Below are 11,495 nucleotides of genomic sequence, written 5' to 3' on the forward strand. Positions count from 1 at the left end.
AACACCAGAACCCAATGATCTTACAACAAAAGGTCTTCAACACCCTAACACAGAAGAAGTGGAAAAAATTGACTTTTTGAAAGCAGTAGAGGCCCTTAAACAACATGTGAAAAATGCCCTTATAGAAATGGATGAGAAGTATAACCAAAAATTTGAAGAAATGAGTAAATACGTACATAATACCCTGGGAAACCAAGAAAGAACGATCAAACAGGTAATGGAAACAGTTCAAGAATTGAAAACTGAAATGGAAGCAAAGAAGAAAACACAAACTGAGGACCAGCTGGATATGGAAAATCTAGGTCAACGAGCAGAGCCTACAGAAACAAGCATAATCAATAGAATACAAGAAATAGAAGAAAGAATCTCAGATTCTGAGGACACCATAGAGAAAATAAACGCTCTGACCAAAGAAAACTGCAAAGCCAACAAATTCTCATCACAAAACATTCAGGAATTATGGGACACAATAAAAAGACCAAATCTAAAAATAATAGGAATATAAGAAGGAGAAGAGTCACAGCTCAAAGGCCCAGAAAATATTTTGAACAAAATTATGGAAGAAAACTTTCCCAACTTAAAGAAAGATATTCCTTTGAATATTCAAGAAGCATACAGAACACCAAACAGATTGGATCAAAGATAAACATCCCCTCACCATATAATAATCAAAACACAAAATATACAGGTTAAAGAAAGAATACTAAGGGCTGCAAAGGAAAAAGGGCAAGTAACTTATAAAGGTAAACCGATCAGACTTACACCTGATTTCTCTATGGAAACAATGAAAGCCAGAAGGTCCTGGATAGAAGTACTGCAGAAGCTAAGAGACCATGGATGCAAGCCCAGACTACTATACCCAGCCAAGCTTTCGTTCACTATAAATGGAGAAATCAAGACATTCCAGGATAAGAACAAATTTAAACAATACATAGCCACGAATCCAGCCCTACAGAAAGTAATAGAAGGAAAACCGCAACCCAAGGAATCCAACACTGCCAACACTGCCTACAATAACTCAGGCATCTAGCGACCCTTCACTAGCACAACTCAAAGAAGGGAGACACACAAATTCTACTTCCAAAAACAACAAGAATATCCGGCATGAACAACAACTGGTCATTAATATCACTTAATATTAATGGGCTCAATTCACCTATAAAAAGGCATAGGCTAAGAGATTGGATACGAAAACAGGATCCAACATTCTGCTGTTTGGAAGAAACACATCTCAACCACAAAGACAGGCATCTACTCCGAGTAAAGGGTTGGGAAAAGGTCTTTCAAGCAAATGGTCCTAAGAAAAAAGCAGGTGTGGCCATACTAATTTCTAACAAAACTGACTTCAAACTAAAATCAATCAGAAGAGACCGAGACGGTCACTTTATACTTATAACAGGAACAATCCATCAGGAGGACGTCTCAATCCTGAATATATACGCCCCCAATATAAAAGCACCTACTTATGTAAAAGAAATATTACTAGAACTCAAGGCAGACATCAAACCACACACACTAGTAGTAGGAGACTTCAACACACCTCTCTCTCCAAGGGACAGGTCAATCAGGCAGAAACCTAATAGAGAATTAAGAGAACTATTGGAGGTAATGAAGCAAATGGACTTAACAGACATCTATAGAACATTCCACCCATATAGGAAAGAATATACCTTCTTCTCTGCAGCTCATGGAACCTTCTCAAAAATTGACCACATACTCGGAAACAAAGGAAACCTCCACAGATACAAAAAAATATCAGTGTCCACCTGTGTCTTATCAGATCATCACGGATTAAAGTTAGAAGGCAACAACCACGCTGCCCCCAAAAAACCAACAAACTCATGGAAACTGAACAGTCAACTACTGAACCACACCTGGGTCAAGGAAGAAATCAAGAAAGAAATTAAAGTCTTCCTTGAATATAATGAAAATAAAGGGACAACATACTTAAACCTATGGGACACAATGAAAGCAGTGCTAAGAGGAAAGTTCATAGCACTAAGTGCCCACTTAAAGAAAACGGAGAATGCATACATTGGGGACTTAACAACACACCTGAAAGCTCTAGAAAAAAAAGAAGCAGATGCGCCCAGGAGAAGTAGAAGACTGGAAATAATAAAACTGAGGGCTGAAATCAACAAAATAGAAACACAGAAAACAGTCCAAAGAATCAATGAAACAAAAAGCTGGTTCTTGGAGAAAATCAACAAGATCGACAAACCCCTATCCAAACTAATTAAACGACAGAGAGAGAACACGCAAATAAATAAGATCAGAAATGAAAAGGGGGACATAACCACAGACACAGAGGAAATTCAGAGAATCATTAGATCTTACTACAAAAGCCTGTATGCCACAAAACTGGAAAATACAAAAGAAATGGACATTTTTTTAAATAAGTACCATATACCAAAGCTAAACCAAGACCAGGTGAATGATCTAAATAGACCGGTTACTCGCGAAGAATTAGAAATGGTTATCAAAAATCTCCCTTCAAAAAAAAGCCCAGGACCAGATGGTTTCAATGCAGAACAACATAAAGGGATCAAGGGGATTCGTATCGGAAAAGAAGAAGTTAAGCTCTCATTATTTGCAGATGATATGATAGTATACATAAGCGACCCCAAAAACTCTACCAAAGAACTCCTACAGCTGATAAACACCTTTAGTAATGTGGCAGGATACAAGATCAACTCCAAAAAATCAGTGGCCTTCCTATACACTAAGGATAAAGAAACAGAGAGGGAAATTAGAGAAGCATCACCTTTCACGATAGCCACAAATAGCATAAAATATCTTGGGGTAACTCTGACCAAGGATGTGAAAGATCTACTTGACAAGAGTCAAGTCTTTGAAGAAAGAAATTGAAGAAGACACCAGAAAATGGAAAGACCTCCCTTGCTCTTGGATTGGGAGGATCAACATAGTAAAAATGGCAATTCTACCAAAAGCAATCTATAGATTCAATGCAATCCCCATCAAAATCTCATCAAAATTCTTCACAGATCTGGAGAAGACAATAATCAACTTTATATGGAAAAACAAAAAACCCAGGATAGCCAAAACAATCCTATACAATAAAGGATCTTCTGGAGGCATTACCATCCCTGACTTCAAACTCTATTACAGAGCTACAGTAATGAAAACAGTGTGGTACTGGCATAAAAACAGAGAAGTCGACCAATGGAATCGTATAGAAGACCCGGATTTTATCCCACAAACCTATGAACACCTCATTTTGGATAAAGGAGCTAAAAGTATACAATGGAAGAAAGAAAGCATCTTCAACAAATGGTGCTGGCACAACTGGATGTCAACCTGTAGAAGAATGAAAATAGACCCATATCTATCACCGTGCACAAAACTCAAGTACAAATGGATTAAAGACCTCAATATCAGCCCAAACACACTGAACCTGATAGAAGAGAAAGTGGGAAATACCCTACAACAGATGGGCACAGGAGATCGCTTCCTATGTATAACCCCAGAAGCACAGACACTAAGGGCATCATTGAATAAATGGGACTTCCTGAGGCTGAGAAGCATCTGTAAAGCAAAGGACACTATCACTAAGACAAAAAGGCAACCTACTGACTTGGAGAAGATCTTCACCAACCCCGCAACAGACAAAAGTCTGATCTCCAAAATATATAGAGATCTCAAGAAACTAGACTTTAAAATGCTAATTAACCCAATTAAAAAATGGGGCACTGATCTGAACAGAGAATTCTCAACAGAAGAAGTTCAAATGGCCATAAGGCACTTAAGGTCGTGCTCAACTTCCTTAGCAATCAGGGAAATGCAAATCAAAACAACTTTGAGATATCATCTTACACCTGTCAGAATGGCTAAAGTCAAAAACACCAAGGATAACCTTTGCTGGAGAGGCTGTGGAGGAACGGGTACCCTCATCCATTGCTGGTGGGAATGCAATCTTGTGCAACCACTGTGGAAGTCAGTGTTTCGGTTTCTCAGGAAATTCGGGATCAACTTACCCCTGGACCCAGCAATACCACTCTTGGGAATATACCCAAGAGTTGCTCTATCAAATGACAAAAGCATTTGTTCAACTATGTTCATAGCAGTATTATTTGTAATAGCCAGGACCTGGAAACAACCTAGATGCCCTTCAATGGAAGAATGGATGAAGAAAGAATGGAATATATACACGCTAGAGTACTACGCTGCGGTAAAAAACAATGACTTCTCGAATTTTGCATGCAAATGGATGGAAATAGAAAACACTATCCTGAGTGAGGTGTCCCAGACCCAAAAAGATGAATATGGGATGTACACACTCATAATTGTTTTCTAGCCATAAATAAGGACCACGGAGTCTACAATAGGAGAACCTAAAGAAGCTAAGGAAGAAGGTGATCCCAAGGAAAAACATATAGTTATCCTCTTGGCTAAGGGAAGTAGACCAAATTTCCGGGGAGAAAATGGGATCTTGGGGGTGGGGTGGGATGGGGGTAAGGGGAGATGGGTAGAGAAAAGGTAGAAGGGAAGGAGGGGGGACCTGGGGAAACAGGAGAATTGGGATAAAGGAAAGGTGGATAGGGGAGCACGGAACCACAATTCTTAGTTAAGGGAGCCAGTTTAGGGTGGGCAAGAGACTTGACCCTAGAGGGGCTCCCTAGTGCCCAAGATGAGGTTCCCAGTTAGTTCCTTGGGCAGCTGAGGATTGGGAACCTGAAATGACCCTATCCTAGAGCAATACTGACGAATATCTTGCATATCATCATAGAATCTTCATCTGGTGATGGATAGAGATAGAGACAGAGACCCACACAGGAGCACTGGACTGAGCTCCCAAGGTCCCAAGGAGGAGCAGAAGGAGGGAGAACATGAGCAAAGAATTCGGGACCACGAGGCGTGCATCCACCCACTGAGACAGTGGAGCTGATCTACGGGGAGCTCACCAAGGCCAGCTGGACTGTGACCGAAAAAGCATGGGATAAAACTGGACTCTCTGAACATGGCGAACACTGAGGGCTGATGAGACACCAAGGACAATGGCAGGGGGTTTTGATCCTACTTAATGTGCTGGCTTTGTGGGAGCCTAGCCAGTTTGGATGTTCACCTTCCTAGATATGGACGGAGGGGGGAGGACCTAGGACTTACCACAGGGCAGGGAACCCGGACTGCTCTGTGGACTGGAGAGGGAGGGGGGGAAGGAGCGGGGGGAGGGGGAGAAGGGTGGGAGGAGGGGGAGAAGGGTGGGAGGAGGGGAAGGGAAATGGGAGGCTGGGAGGAGGTGGAAACTTGTTTTTTGTTTATGTTTTTTTTCTTCTTTTCGCAATAAAAAAAATTTAAAAAAATGTAATGTATATAGGTTGTTAATAGATAATCATAATAGTCAAGTTTGTAGTCATGTTAGTTAAGATTTTCTTACATAGATATATTTTATATAGGCATTCTTCATATCTTTCAAAGATTATAGAATATGGCATTTTAAATGTTTTAATAACTTAGGGTTTTTCATGACAATGAGACAATCTGCTCCCGGCAGCACCAATCTACTTCAGGAAGAAGATGGGCATCGAAGAGGATCCTTATAGAGTTTGATAGCCATTTGGGCAAGAAACTGCTCTTGCCTGGACTGTTGCATAAACTGGACACAAAGAACCCACAGAGAGAGGACTGCTGAACTTGCCTAAAGGTGAGATGATCTTTCGGGGTTCCTGATTCATGAAGGAGTCTGCAAGACATTCTGCAGGACACAGCAGATAGTGACTGAACTGCCTTTGAAATTTCCTGCTTCATTGAAATGTCTGCTGGAAACTATGGGCCTGTAGGCTGAAGATGGATGCCCCAATGGTACAGAGGAACTTTGGGTGACTGTCCAGGCAGCGAGATGTCTCTGTGATTTCTAGAGTTTTGTAAGTTGCTTACTTCTCATTTACTTAGGTCTTTGATGGAGTTGAAAAATAGATAGTTATAGTTTTCCTTAGTTACAATAATGATAAAATAGATATAAATATTTTAATTCTTACTTGATAACTGTTTTGTTATATGTAATTTTGCTATGGTAAGTTAAAGCCTTCCTTTTCTTGTTTAAACAGAAAAAGGGGAAATGATAGAGGAAGGTTATTGGTTAATTATAATAAACGGCTTGGCCCTCATAGGTTAAAACATAGGTGGGAGGAGTAAACAGAACAGGATGCTGGGAGGAAGAGGAAGTGAGCTCAGAGGCCATGCTCCCCTCTCCGGGGCAGACGCAATGAACTCCAACACAGGATGGACATAGGCTAGAATCTTCTCGGTAAGCGCACCTTGGGGTGCTATACACATTATTAGAAATGGGCTAGTCCAGGTGCGAGAGTTAGCCGAGAAGAGGCTAGATATAATGGACCAAGCAGTGTTTAAAAGAAAAAAAAAGAGTAAGAAGAGCCTCATTTGGAGAGCTCAGCACAGCTGAGGAAAGAGGTTCCGTGCCTCAACTTCCAGGAGCAAGACAGGGCAGACACCATCAGAGATCCCTGAAAGCATCTACCCAGGGGACAGTCATCCAAGAAGGCAAGAAGGGCTAGGTCCAAGGCAGGTTCCGAGCTGACCAAGAGAGCCTCCCACCATCTCAGCGCTGAGGATAAGGGTGTTGCATGCTTGGGAAGTACTGTAGCACTGGGGCACGTCTACAGGCCCATAGGAGCAATGAAGACTGAGACCCACAGTGCAGATGCTGTTAGGCAAGTGTGGAGTCACCCAAGATTCCATTTCATTATCCCATCTGCCAATTCTTCCAGCTCTGTTTGGCACATGGTCCTCATGTCTAAGGGTCTGAAGGGGGCCATGGGAGCATATGGCAGGTGACAATTAGTGTTCAGTAGGTAATCCACCAGATGAACGACTCTAATGGGAGTCCCACCTGGGAAGGCCATGGAGTCACAGAATGTAAGTGACTGGTTGTATCTGTCTGTCATTTCTCTCTTGTACCACTTCTTTTTTCCCTAAGAACTACATTGCTTCCCTGAGAACTGGAAGAGTGTTTTCCCACTGTTTGTGTGTTTCTCTCATGTATATATTCCATATATTGGGCACATGTATAGTTTTGGATGGTCAGGATGATGGTTTCTGCATAACCTGAGATGAATTTGATAAATAGAAATAATGCTAAGATATTTGACATTGTTCAGACTGACATAGGAAAGTAACTGTATTTTCAATCACAAGAACAGCTAATATTAGACTTCAGAACAAATTCAAAGCAACTGGTTGCCCCTGGCGATGAATACACAAGGGGAATTCCCAGGTGTTTATTACCGATTCAAGTCAGACTTGAAGCAACTTTGGTAGCCAATAGTAATGGACCTCATGGACATACTCCCTACCATGCAAGTTTCAGCTAACTGGTTATTGTTTAAGTTCTGAATTTCAAGGACACTTTCTGTCTGGAACCCTCACCAATGTAGAGCCATGTATATAGCCATGCATTCCACAATGGACAGTTATGTGACCTCCCTAGCCTAAGAGAAACTCTGACTTATCTTGTGTTAGGAGAATGAGTCTGGCCCTAGAAAGGTAACATATAATTTTTCAGAATTTAAATTGAGGAGAGGCTGTGTAGAGCTACATAGAGAGCTGTGTAGAAGAGCAAGAGAGATTTTCAGAGAGGATTTTTTTCAAGAGAAGTAAAAGAGAAAGATACCATCAGAAAGCATGTTTGTCCTTACCACCACCACCCCACAGGAAATTTTGGAAGTTGCTTGATTGCACTTCCTGCTTACTGTAGTAATATTATTTCCCTTCTCGGATTTTCGATGGGGTTGAAGACTAGATAGTTGTAGTTACTTTGGTCTCATGACTTTGCCAAGTTATTTCTTATACAAGACTTAACCTAGTTAGGATAGGATAATTATTAAATATATTTGTTCTTATTGTATATAACAATGTATTATGCTTAGAACTCTCTTATTTAAACAAGAGGGGGAGATGCTGTAGGAAGTCTTCCAGCTTGTGGTTACCTGTCCACTGGGGTGTGGCCTCTTTGACTATATATGGTAATGCAGAGCCTGCGTCCAGCCTCTTTTCCGGCCACTCTTTCCAGTTTCTGGACTCGGTCTCTGTTCCGTTCAAGCAGAGGATTCTGATTTGTTAGTTTCCCCCTAAATAAATAACCATCTATTTCTCATTTCTGAGCTAGTGTGGTGCGGGGAGCCGGACAGGATCGCCATTACAAGATGGCACCGACATCCCATCTTGTTGGAAATAAACAACTCCATATTTGGCTATGCCTTTGGGAGCTGCGTGTCCCTGCTTCCCGCATGCTCGGTGGATATGGGCCCTTGGGCCTATCCTGACGCAGTCTAGTGTCAGCTGATGGTGGCAGCCAATCACAGGGCGACCCGTGTGCCTACTCCCTATATAAACAGCTGCTTTAGTGCTCTCGGGCCCCTCGCTTCCTGCTCTCCCTCACCCAAGAGGAACTCCATTAAAGCGTGATCTGAGAAGAATCCTCGTGTGGTGGTTGTTCTTCCTCGCTGGTAGAGAAGTTCACCACAGTGTGGGATTTCTTTTAAGCGTCCTTCCACAAGACTTCAAACAGAAACGACTATAAAAGAATCGAGATGGCCTCTGATTATGGGAAACATTATTCAAGAAGGTATCACAATTCTACATGTGTGAACTTCAAAAGAGGCAGAACAAGACCCGAAAACTGAGCTGCTATGTGTAAAGTCACAGGTGAACCCTAGTGATACAATAGTAACACACACACACACACACACAATCTGGGGCTGGGAGGTAGTGGCACACCAATTTAATCCCAGCATTTCAGAGGCAGAGGCAGAGGCAGGTGGATCTGATAGAGTTCAAGGCTAGCCTGGTCTGCAATGTCAGTTCTAGGGCAGCCAGGGCTGTTACCCAGAGAAACCCTGTCTCAAAACCAACACAGGAAAGTTGAAGCTTGGCTAGTTGGTAAGAGGGAGGGGTCAGTGGGTGTAAGAGGGGCCTAAGTGGGTCATTGTGCTGAATTTGATCAAAATGTATTAAAAACATGGATAAAATGTAATAATAAAATTTACTATTATACATGACTTATAGATGTTAATAAAACGCTTAAAGAATAAAATAAAGAATGAAGAAAAGGACGGGAACCCTGAGCCTTCATGCTTGCTCTATCCTGTGTGTGATGCAGAATCCCAGGCGGAGCTGGGGCCATGTTCCCGAACTCCAGTCTCTGGTCCATGAGCTACACAGAACTTCATTCTTCCTAATGACCTAGTCACAGGCTTCATCCTGTCGATGTCTCAGAACAAATGAAGGGATTTGTTTTGACCTTCAAGACAGAATGACGTTTTCAAGACGTCCTCTCTCTGCTGTCTCTCTGTAGAGAAAGGATTTATGGAGACAGATGTATGTGGATCCATCTCTCACTTTCTGCAGCAGACACTGTAGACAGTATTCAGCAGTTAAACAACCATTTCATAGGGGTTTCCTAAGACCATTGGATATATCAGATATTTACAGTAAGATTCATAACTGGTCAGGCAGTGGTGGTACATGGCTTTAATCCTAGCACTCAGGAGGCAGAGGCAGGAAGATCTCAGTGACTTTGAGGCCAGCTTGATCTACAGAGAGAGTTCCAGGACAGGCTCTAAAGCTACACAGAGAAGTCCTGACTCAAAAAACTAAAAAACCCAAAAGACTCAAAACAGCCATAAAATGAGAGTTCTGAAGTGGCAATTTTATGGCTGGGGTCACCATAACATGAGGAAATGTATTGAAGGGTTGGGTGGTCACTTCCAACCAAGTTCACCAAAGCCCAGCTCCTACCGTGGCTTCTCCCATCACCTTCAGTAATATCATGATGCCAGCGTGACCCTTCTCCCTCACTGAGAAGAACACATGACTGACACACCTGACGTTGGCAGGAGTGTCCTTGGGACCTTCGGCTGATGGATATGGACTGTACCGGCATCTGCTGCTAGTGTCTTGTAGGAGGAATGAATAAACCGAGGCATCTGGGAGGTGTCCCTGTGAAGCCTGTCAAAGGGAACCTGGCTCCCAAAGGTTCCTTTCCTCTCTGGCTGCTCACTGACCTCATCACAGCAGCCCTGTGGCTCCCGAGGACGCTGATGCGCATCCACCTGTACAGAATCCACTCCTCTGCTCTTCTCCCCATGTCTGCCTCTCCTTTTGGACACTGAACATCCATAGCTCTAGTTGTGGGATGTGTCATTGTCAGCCACATTCAGAGAGTTCCTTTTGATCACATGCACATTAGGTCCCACTACAACTGGCCTTGGTGAGCTCCAATGAGATCAAGCACACTGTCTCAGTGGGTAGACCAATCTCTTGCGGTCCTGACTTCCTTGTTCATCTTCACCCTTCTTCTGCTCTTCAACTGGACCTTGGGAGCTCAGTCCAATGCTCTGATTAGGGTCTCTGTCTCTATCTCCATCCATCGCCAGACAGAGGTTCCATGGTAATATTGGAGATATTCATCAGTGTGACTATGGGACAAGGCCAGTTCAGTCACCCTTTTTGGGACTAATGAGTCCTGGCCTTCAGATGGAGCTTGGGACTAATGAGTCCTGGCCTTCAGCTGCTCTTCCCTGCTAGAACCTTCTAATTGAAGTTCCTAGAAGCTGTGCCTAGCTAAAGGATCAGAGGATGGGATTTTCACCTTTTGGCCATTGACTACAGTGTATTTAAGCCTCCATGGTGTTAATTAAAGAGGGGCTTTCTGAACCAGTGTTGAGAGGTCCGTGTGTTGGTCTGTCTCTGTTTGTGTCGGTCCGTCTCTGCGTGTGTATCCCCAACCTCCAGCCCCTTGACAGAAGCTCGCCAACTGGGTTCTAGGACACAGAGCACAGACAAGGGATTGCGGTGTGCAGCACACCCTCTCCTCTGCTGAACAAGCACCTAGCTGGGGACATCCCCTTGTACACCTGGGAACCCCATTAGAGCCAAGTCTCTTGCCAACCCTAAAATGGCTCCCTTAGATAAGATATTTTCTTCCCTGCTCTCATATTGACCCTTCTCCCAAATTCCCCCTCACCCCCATGCTCAAAACTTTTGCCCCGCGAGCTTGTCTACTTCCAATATCCAGGAGGATAAATATATGTTTTTCTTTGGGTTCACCTTCTTATTTAGCTACTCTAGGATCACAAACTATAGGCTCCATGTCCTTTGTTTATGGCCAGAATCCACGTGTGAGTGAGTACATACCATATTCCTCTTTTTATATCTGGGTTATCTCACTCAGTAGAGTGTTTTCTATTTCCAAACATTGCATGCAAAATTCAAGATGTCATTGTTTTTCACCGCTGAGAAGAACACTAATGTGTATATGTGCCACACCTTTTTTATCCATTCTTCTACTGAGGGGCACCTAGGTTGTTGCCAAGTTCTGGCTATTACAAATAGTGCTGCTATGAACATAGTTGAACAAATGCTTTTGTAGTATGATTGGGCATCTCTTCATTTTAACACACGTGCACACACATACATACACACACACAACACATATACACACACACAATTAGATCTCT

This window comes from Microtus oregoni, unplaced genomic scaffold (assembly GCF_018167655.1).
Source record: "Microtus oregoni isolate MIOR12 unplaced genomic scaffold, Mior012 000022F_ref0000154, whole genome shotgun sequence".
In the NCBI taxonomy this organism is placed as follows: Eukaryota; Metazoa; Chordata; class Mammalia; order Rodentia; family Cricetidae; genus Microtus; species Microtus oregoni.